Genomic DNA, 7,709 nt, shown 5'->3' on the forward strand with positions numbered 1-7,709 from the left:
ATCACTCGAAGCAAGTTCAAAACTAGCGGCTTGGATGGATCCGAATACTTTGCCTCCTTGGAGATGGCAAAGAAAAGTAGATCTCATATGACGTTCGCAACCGCAATCTCTGGGGGCAACACCCCATTCTCGATGTTTGATCAACTTTCTCAAACAGCCTCAAACCTTGGCGGATTTGAGCATTTGGTGGATTCTTCAATTTCAACAAAAGTCAACGCCTTGATGACTGGCGCAACTAACGTGGACGAAAAGTTTGCCATAATGGAACAGACTATAGAGGTCTTGAAGAAATCTGTTGAAGATAAAGACCTTCAAATCGCTCAACTCATGAACAAATTGGAGGCCTATGCACTTGGAGAGTCGAGCCATGTCCCTTATCGTTCACCTGTCTTCACCTCCCAGAAAACTGTTGTTGAGGAATCATTTGCAAAGTTAAACATTCAAAAGGAAAAGCAATCTGCTTTAGTTGCGGCGTTATCTGTCCAACAATTGCAAGACATGATAACAAGCACCATCAGAGCTCAATATGGCGGACCATCGCAAAGTTCGTTGTACTACTCTAAGCCTTATACTAAGAGAATTGATTGTTTAACCATGCCAACCAATTATCAACCACCAAAGCTACATCAATTTGATGGCAAAGGGAACCCAAGGCAACATATTGCCCACTTTGTCGAGACTTGTAGCAATGCAGGAACGCATGGTGACCTTTTGGTAAAATAATTTGTTCGTTCTCTGAAAGGAAACACATTTGATCGGTATATTGACTTGGAGCCCGAGTCTATTGATAGTTGAGAGCAACTTGAGAAGGAATTCCTCAACCGTTTTTACAGTACCCGAAGAACTGTAAGCATGATAGAGTTGATAGGCACCAAGCAAAGGAAGGACGAGCCCATGGTGGATTACATTAATCGTTGGAGGGAGTTAAGTTTGGACTGCAAAGATCGCCTTTCAGAAATATCTGCTGTGGAGATTTGCATTCAAGGAATGCACTGGGGCCTTCTGTACATCCTACAAGGGATCAAACCGCGAACTTTTGAAGAACTTGCAACACGAGCGCACGACATGGAGTTAAGCATCGCAAGTCATGGAAAGACATCTCCATTTGCTGATCAAAAGGAGTTCAAGAAAAATGTTGCATCAAAGAACCAAACCAAAGAATCAATGGTGGTGAAAGTAACTTCTGTGAAGGTCACTACTAAGCAAAAAGTTAAGGTGGATAAGACCCCGAGTCAATATCCCAAAGAGGAGAAGCGTCGTCCCACCTTAAAGGAATTAGAGGCGAAGGTTTATCCATTTCCAGATTCAGATGTACCCACAATCCTTGATGAACTGTTGGATGAGAAAGTCATCGATCTCCCTGAATCAAAAAGGCCATAGGAAATTAGCAAAGTTGGCGATCCAAAATATTTCAAGTTTCATCGCGTCATTAGCCACCCTACAGAGAAATGCTTCATCTTGAAGGAGAAAATTATGGCTCTTGTAAGTGAAGGAAAAATTCATCATAGACATGGATGAAACATCAGAAGCAAATCATGCAAGTATTGCGCTCAAGGAAAAGAAATGTTCAAAGTTGCATAACGTGTCAAGCACTGCCTTTTTACAATTTGGAAGTTTCGAGCCTGTTGAAGTTGATCTTCCAAGGAAAACTCTTGAAGGTTCACTAGAGCTAGACAATAACTCCAAATACAAAGACGATGAGGGTTGGATTCTAGTCACTCACAAGAAGCGAAAACATCAGGCAGTTTTGAGGCTACGAATTCCTAATTCAAGAGCGATGATTGTTGATACCCAGTTTTTTCCCTATATATTTTTCATATGCAAAATACTTTCAAAATAGCATATGTATGCATATATAAGCATGTCCAAGTGTTTTATTATTTTTCTAATTTTTAAAAGATTTTTAAATCAATTTATCGCCTTATTTTATCAGAAACAAACCAATAATTATTTACCAAATTATCATTTTTGGTAACTACTTTATTGAATTATCATATTTATACCAAAATATAGCTAATTTAATTTTTGCACATTTTTTACAGATTTATTTAGTATTTTAAAGTTAAATTACATATATTGCAATATTAGCCTATTTTAAGATTTAATTATGTTTATAATTACAAATTTGATTATAGTATTTTTAATTTAATATTTACATATTATTAATCAATTTAGTACCTTTAATTTATTTCCAAAAATTATTTTACTATTTTTATAAAATAAATAAGGGAAAAATGGCTATTTAAATGTTAGCCCCGTTTATTTCAATTTTAGCCTTATTTGAGCCCCAAATGAACCCAATTCCCAATCTCAATTCCTCAACCCAATTTTAATTTAAACCCGCCCCTGACCCGATTAAATCCTACCCGACCCAGACCCCTCTCATCCTGGCCGTTGATCTCTGAGATCAACGACCCCTATTCACTCTTACCCTTTTTAACCCAAACGACCACCCTAACCTTCTCATTTCTCACCTACCATCCGCCTCTGAACTCTCAAACTCTCTCAAACTCTCTCGAACATTCCCAAACCCTAACCGCCTCTTACCACCACCTCCACCTTGAAACCCACCAGAATCCATGGCTTCTCAGGCTATGGGAGTCTTATACTCACCTTCTCTTGCTCCCACGCGCCTGATACATGAATATTCAAGGCTTGACCTTGAAGGTTTGCACCCAGACCTCTGTCGATCCAAGGTTCCATGGCCATCTCCGGCTTTAATCCGGCGTACCATGGTGGTTTGAGCTTGATTCTGTCCTCTCTGACTCAGATCGGTGACCTTTCAAAGCCTATCTCACTTCTAGGGTTCTTTTGAAATCCTAACCTTTCAAGGTTTTCTCCGATTTCCCTAGATCCGTTGTGTACCTGTGCTCTCCTTGAGTTTTCAAATGATTTCCCTAACTTTTCCTTCAAAAGTTACTTTCAAAACTGCTTCGTTTCCGATCTAGGGTTTTCTGAAAATGTTTAAGTGTTTCTCTGACTTTCTCTCCTTTGTCTTTTGTGTTTATTTGCCTCTACTGTGTTCTTATGTTTTCTTCTACCTTGTATGTTCTTCTACTAAGTTTTTACACTCCGTTCTTGTATGTTCTTCTATTGAGTTTTTACACTCCGTTCTTGTATGTTCTTTTACTGAGTTTTATATACTCCATGCTTGTATGTTCTTCTACCATGTTTTCCATACTATGCTCTCATATGTTTTCTACCGTGTTCTTATATTTTTTGTCTTCTACTATGTTCTAGCATGTTTCTCCTACTGTATTTTCCTGCTAAGTTCTTAAGTTTCCTTATTTTCCTTCTATTAAGCCCTGTTTAAGTTTCTTTTGAAAAATGTCTTAAGCATGTTTCTTTTACTGTTCCTATCAGTGTTTTTCTTTTGAGTGCTTCTACTGTGTTCCACATGTTACTTTGCTATCGTGTTTTTCTCATGAGTTTCTGTTGATGAAAGAAGCATGCAAGAGCTTTCAACTCTGAAATCTCTAAGTCTGTTTCAACTACTTGCCTTTTCATCAATGTACTTGATTCAATGTGGAAACCCTAGATTTTAGGGGTTCCGCCAAGATGATTATGTGATTTGATTGAACTTAGGGTTTATTTCAAAACTCCTAACTCTTTCAAACTCATTCCTTGCTTTCATATGACTCTGATCTTTTGCTAAACTTTTCTATACTGGATTTTCTACTGACTTTACAATGACACTACAGTCTTCCTTCATGCATAACATTTTATTATGCTCCTTATATATGATAGACTTCCCTTTAAAGTAGCTTTTGAATTTGTGATTAGTTCCTACTTCCCTCTGAATATGGGTCTAATTGATTCCCTTTCCATTGTTTGTTGATTTCCCTTAAGTTAAAAATCTTTCCCATCTTCTGACTCGGTTCATTCATGCAAAATCTCAGACTCTTTTGATTTGCTGTTTGTTAATTAATTTGCTTACCTTATTTGCACAAACCGTTTATTTCAAAAACCATGTCCTTAAATAACTTTCATGTACTCACCCCTAATTGCCTACTTTGCACAAAGTGTTTGATTAATTTCTTTCATTAATTGGTTTATACCCGTTTGAATCTGAATCCCTTAACTAAAGGGAGTCTTGTGTAATTGATTGACAATCAGCTCTTCAATTATTTCTTACCATATTTTTACTTGGGTTTTACACTATAAAGGGCACGACCCTTTTCACAAACACACACGGCAGACGACACAATTCACAATCTCTTCTGAACTTTTACTCACATAATAGAACTCTCTCTTCTTGTCTGCACTGAGGTTTTTACCAGACTACTGCATTTTTCTCTACTTGTTTCTTTGAAACTGGTATGTCCTAATTTCAAATTTCAGCATCCCAACAATGTGTTTACTTACAGCTTTCTGCATCTATGCCTACTTTACTACTTATGTAGAGTTAAATACTTAAACTAGCATGTTGATTCCCTTTTGCTTGTTTCTGCTATAAATCCCTATTCCCTATTTCCCTTTATGTGCTTTGAGTTACAGTTTAAAACATGGCAATATACAAGTTATTGTCTATGGATCGAACTTGATCCCTTAGGGGATCCTAACCTCTAAACAATGTGTTTCAGTAGGCTTATGGGTGTGTCATCATCTCCTATTGTTGGGTTATGCCCACTAGCCTGCCTTTTACCTTTTACAACTCCCCATTCCCTATATCCCCATGTGTGTTGTTTCCTTTTCCCTTTCCTCCTTTCAGAATTCTGCACTTACACTCTCTCTTAGTTCCTAAGTTCTGCCCCCCTCTTGTGAGCCTTGCTTTGGGACCTTGAGTTCCCTTTGAACTTGGACACCTGAGGGCTGGCCCTTCCACACTGCACTTTGGTTTAATATGGTAATACATTTGGTTGTAAGCACTGCCCGAGTTCTTATGAAACTCTTAGGGAACTCTGACACACCCAAGTAGGAGAAAGGCTTTGAAACATGATCTTTGGAGTTGGTTTACTTCATACTTCAGACAAGAAGTCTGAATCAGGCTCTCCTTAGTTGTAATTTTCAATTTCTAATGTATTTTTCTTTATTTTATTTAGACTGTAATAACTTGTAATAACTTTTGTGGATGGTTAGTGAAAATAGAAGGGTAACCATGAATGTAAAATGGGGTAGATAACTTGCCTATAAGATTCTGCATTTTTTCATATAGCTACCATGCCTATAAGATTTTTGCATTTTTTCATATAGCTACCATGCCTATAATATTTCTGCATTTTTCATATAGCTACCATGCCTATAAGATTTCTGCATTTAGTCGCCACGTCTATAAGATTTTCTACATTCTCATTTAGTTACCACGTCTATAGGAACTTCAGCATTCTCATTTAGATACCATAACTATAGGGACCCTGAACTTTCATGTAGATATCGTGACTTTTGCATATGCATGTAAAGAATATGTCTATAGGTTCTGAAACTCAACTACAATTAGATGTCATGACTATAGGATTTTTGCATTCTTATTATGTCCAAAAGATTTTTTTTAAATCAGCAACACATAGAAAGCATGCCTATAGGAACTATCAACCAAGTCTGAAACGTTTCACTCGGTTATAAGTCTAAAACCAGTAACAACAATGTCTAATGTATGCAGAATTTATGATCTTTTGTCAAAACTCGTCTTTCTTGAATAACTGACAACCTTTTCTAAAATCAGTATACCTCTTCTTTTCTGAAATCAGTAGATATCATGCCTATAGGTTTCATCTATCACTTAGGCAAGACATAGGAAAATTTATGAATTGAATCAGATTTTATTAACTACAACCAGTAGGCAGGCCTAATTCGGGCTTCTTATCTGAAATATGCAATAAATCAGTCTGCCACAACTTTTAAGTTTAATCAGACCCTAATCAGTACGTGTAAGACATGCTAAACTATATGCTTTTCTTTGATTCAAGGAGGTCTTTTTGAGCCTTATTTGTTTATGTGTTTCCCCATACTTGCTATATATATGTTTTTGCTTGTCACCTTAGTATTTTTACCTTTGAAACCACAAATAAACTCGACTTCTCCTCCTTTTTAGGAATAGTAGTCCCAAGTACCTCCGGGGCTGATAGGATTGGGGCGGGTAATAGCTGCAATAAGTAAACGAGACCGATCTGCGCTTTAATACCTTAACGGGGTGGGAAAGGTAGATATGGATATGATGACCACACAATAACATCACGTGTAGCCCCTCACTGAGGAGTGATTATCGGATGTTGTGTGGGGTGATCCATATTATTAATAAACCTAGGACCCCCTTTCCTCTGTTTTCTTTGTTTCTTTTTAAGTTTTTTAACCATTTCTTTTAAGAAATTCAACTCTTTTAGTTCCTTTTTCTTACTTTTGTTCATTTGTAACCATTACGTGAAAATTCCCTCTTATTTGAAGCCTTTATTTGCCTATGTGTTATTTGCACTTAAGTCACAACAATAGTTTGACCGGGAACCACACTAGTGGATCCTGAGGGGTGCCTAACACTTTCCCCTTGGGATAATTTCAAGCCCTTACACAATCTCTGGTTACTCAAAACAAACCTCTCCTAGTGTCCTAATGCACTTTAATCATTAGGTGGCGACTCTTCAATTCAAACCCAATTTCCGAAAGGGAACGAGTTGTCCTCCCAAATGTCACAAACCCGATTTTCGCGAGAAAAAGGGGGCACGACAGCGTGGCGACTCTGCTGGGGACTTTTTTTAGGCTTTTACCATTTCAAGCTATTATTGTGACTTTACATTTCTTATATGCCTTTATTTGTTTAACACCTTTAAGAATTTAATTCCCTCTCCTACTGCAAAAACTGACTTGTCTCTTGTTTCTTTCCCTTATTTCTTTACTGCACTCCTTTATTACCATTTTAAATTATTGTAATTATTACTTTATGAACGTGCAAATACGTGACAACTTGTTTTAATTATTGCATAAGCATGTTTTCAACATCATATTCCACTCGTGCTAAACAAATACCATAGCAACGCTTATAATGAGTGGTTGTGCTCTTCCGATATTATCACCCTTTAAATCCGGCAAAGGCGTATTTGCGGTAAAACCAGTCGATCAACGGTGTAGTCAACGATTCCGTGCCTTTCCCTCTTGAGTTGTCCACTCAAGGGTACCCGTCTAAAACCCCCATAGAAACTTTACTCTGTTTAATTGTGTATGCACCATGGTCAAACCTAGCCGAGTCAGTTATGTTGTCCGCATAATGACTCTTTAAGATAGCCTTGTCCAAAGTCCATTGGGTTTCCCAAAAACCCAAATGGACACTATCACATTTTGTGCATTTATTTGGAGAACTAAATGCTTTTATACCAATTATTGGTATTTAATAGTTGAGTCTGGTGGGGGTAAGGGCCTAACCCTTTTGTCTTGCAGAAACATGAGGCACGAAGTCCCCAAATTCGGCATGGTCACAAACATCCACCTAAGGTTGCTAAGTTGGTGGGAGGATCTTCATTCCAGTGATCAGACTCTTGTCCGGAAATACCTAGGAAATCTACCTTCCTTCCAGGAGGTCCAACCCAACAACAAAATCATAGAAGATGCTACTCTATTCTGGGATTGTGATAGGTCTATGTTTCGCTTCGGAAAGGTTGAGATGACACCCCTGCTAGAGGAAATAGGAGGATTGGATGGTATACCATGGGAGACCCCAGGTTTGTTAATGCCGAAAAATCGCAAGGGCAGAGGTTTTCTCAAAATGATGGGCCTAAAGAAGA

Source organism: Nicotiana tabacum, chromosome 5 (assembly GCF_000715075.1).
Source record: "Nicotiana tabacum cultivar K326 chromosome 5, ASM71507v2, whole genome shotgun sequence".
Taxonomy (NCBI): Eukaryota; Viridiplantae; Streptophyta; class Magnoliopsida; order Solanales; family Solanaceae; genus Nicotiana; species Nicotiana tabacum.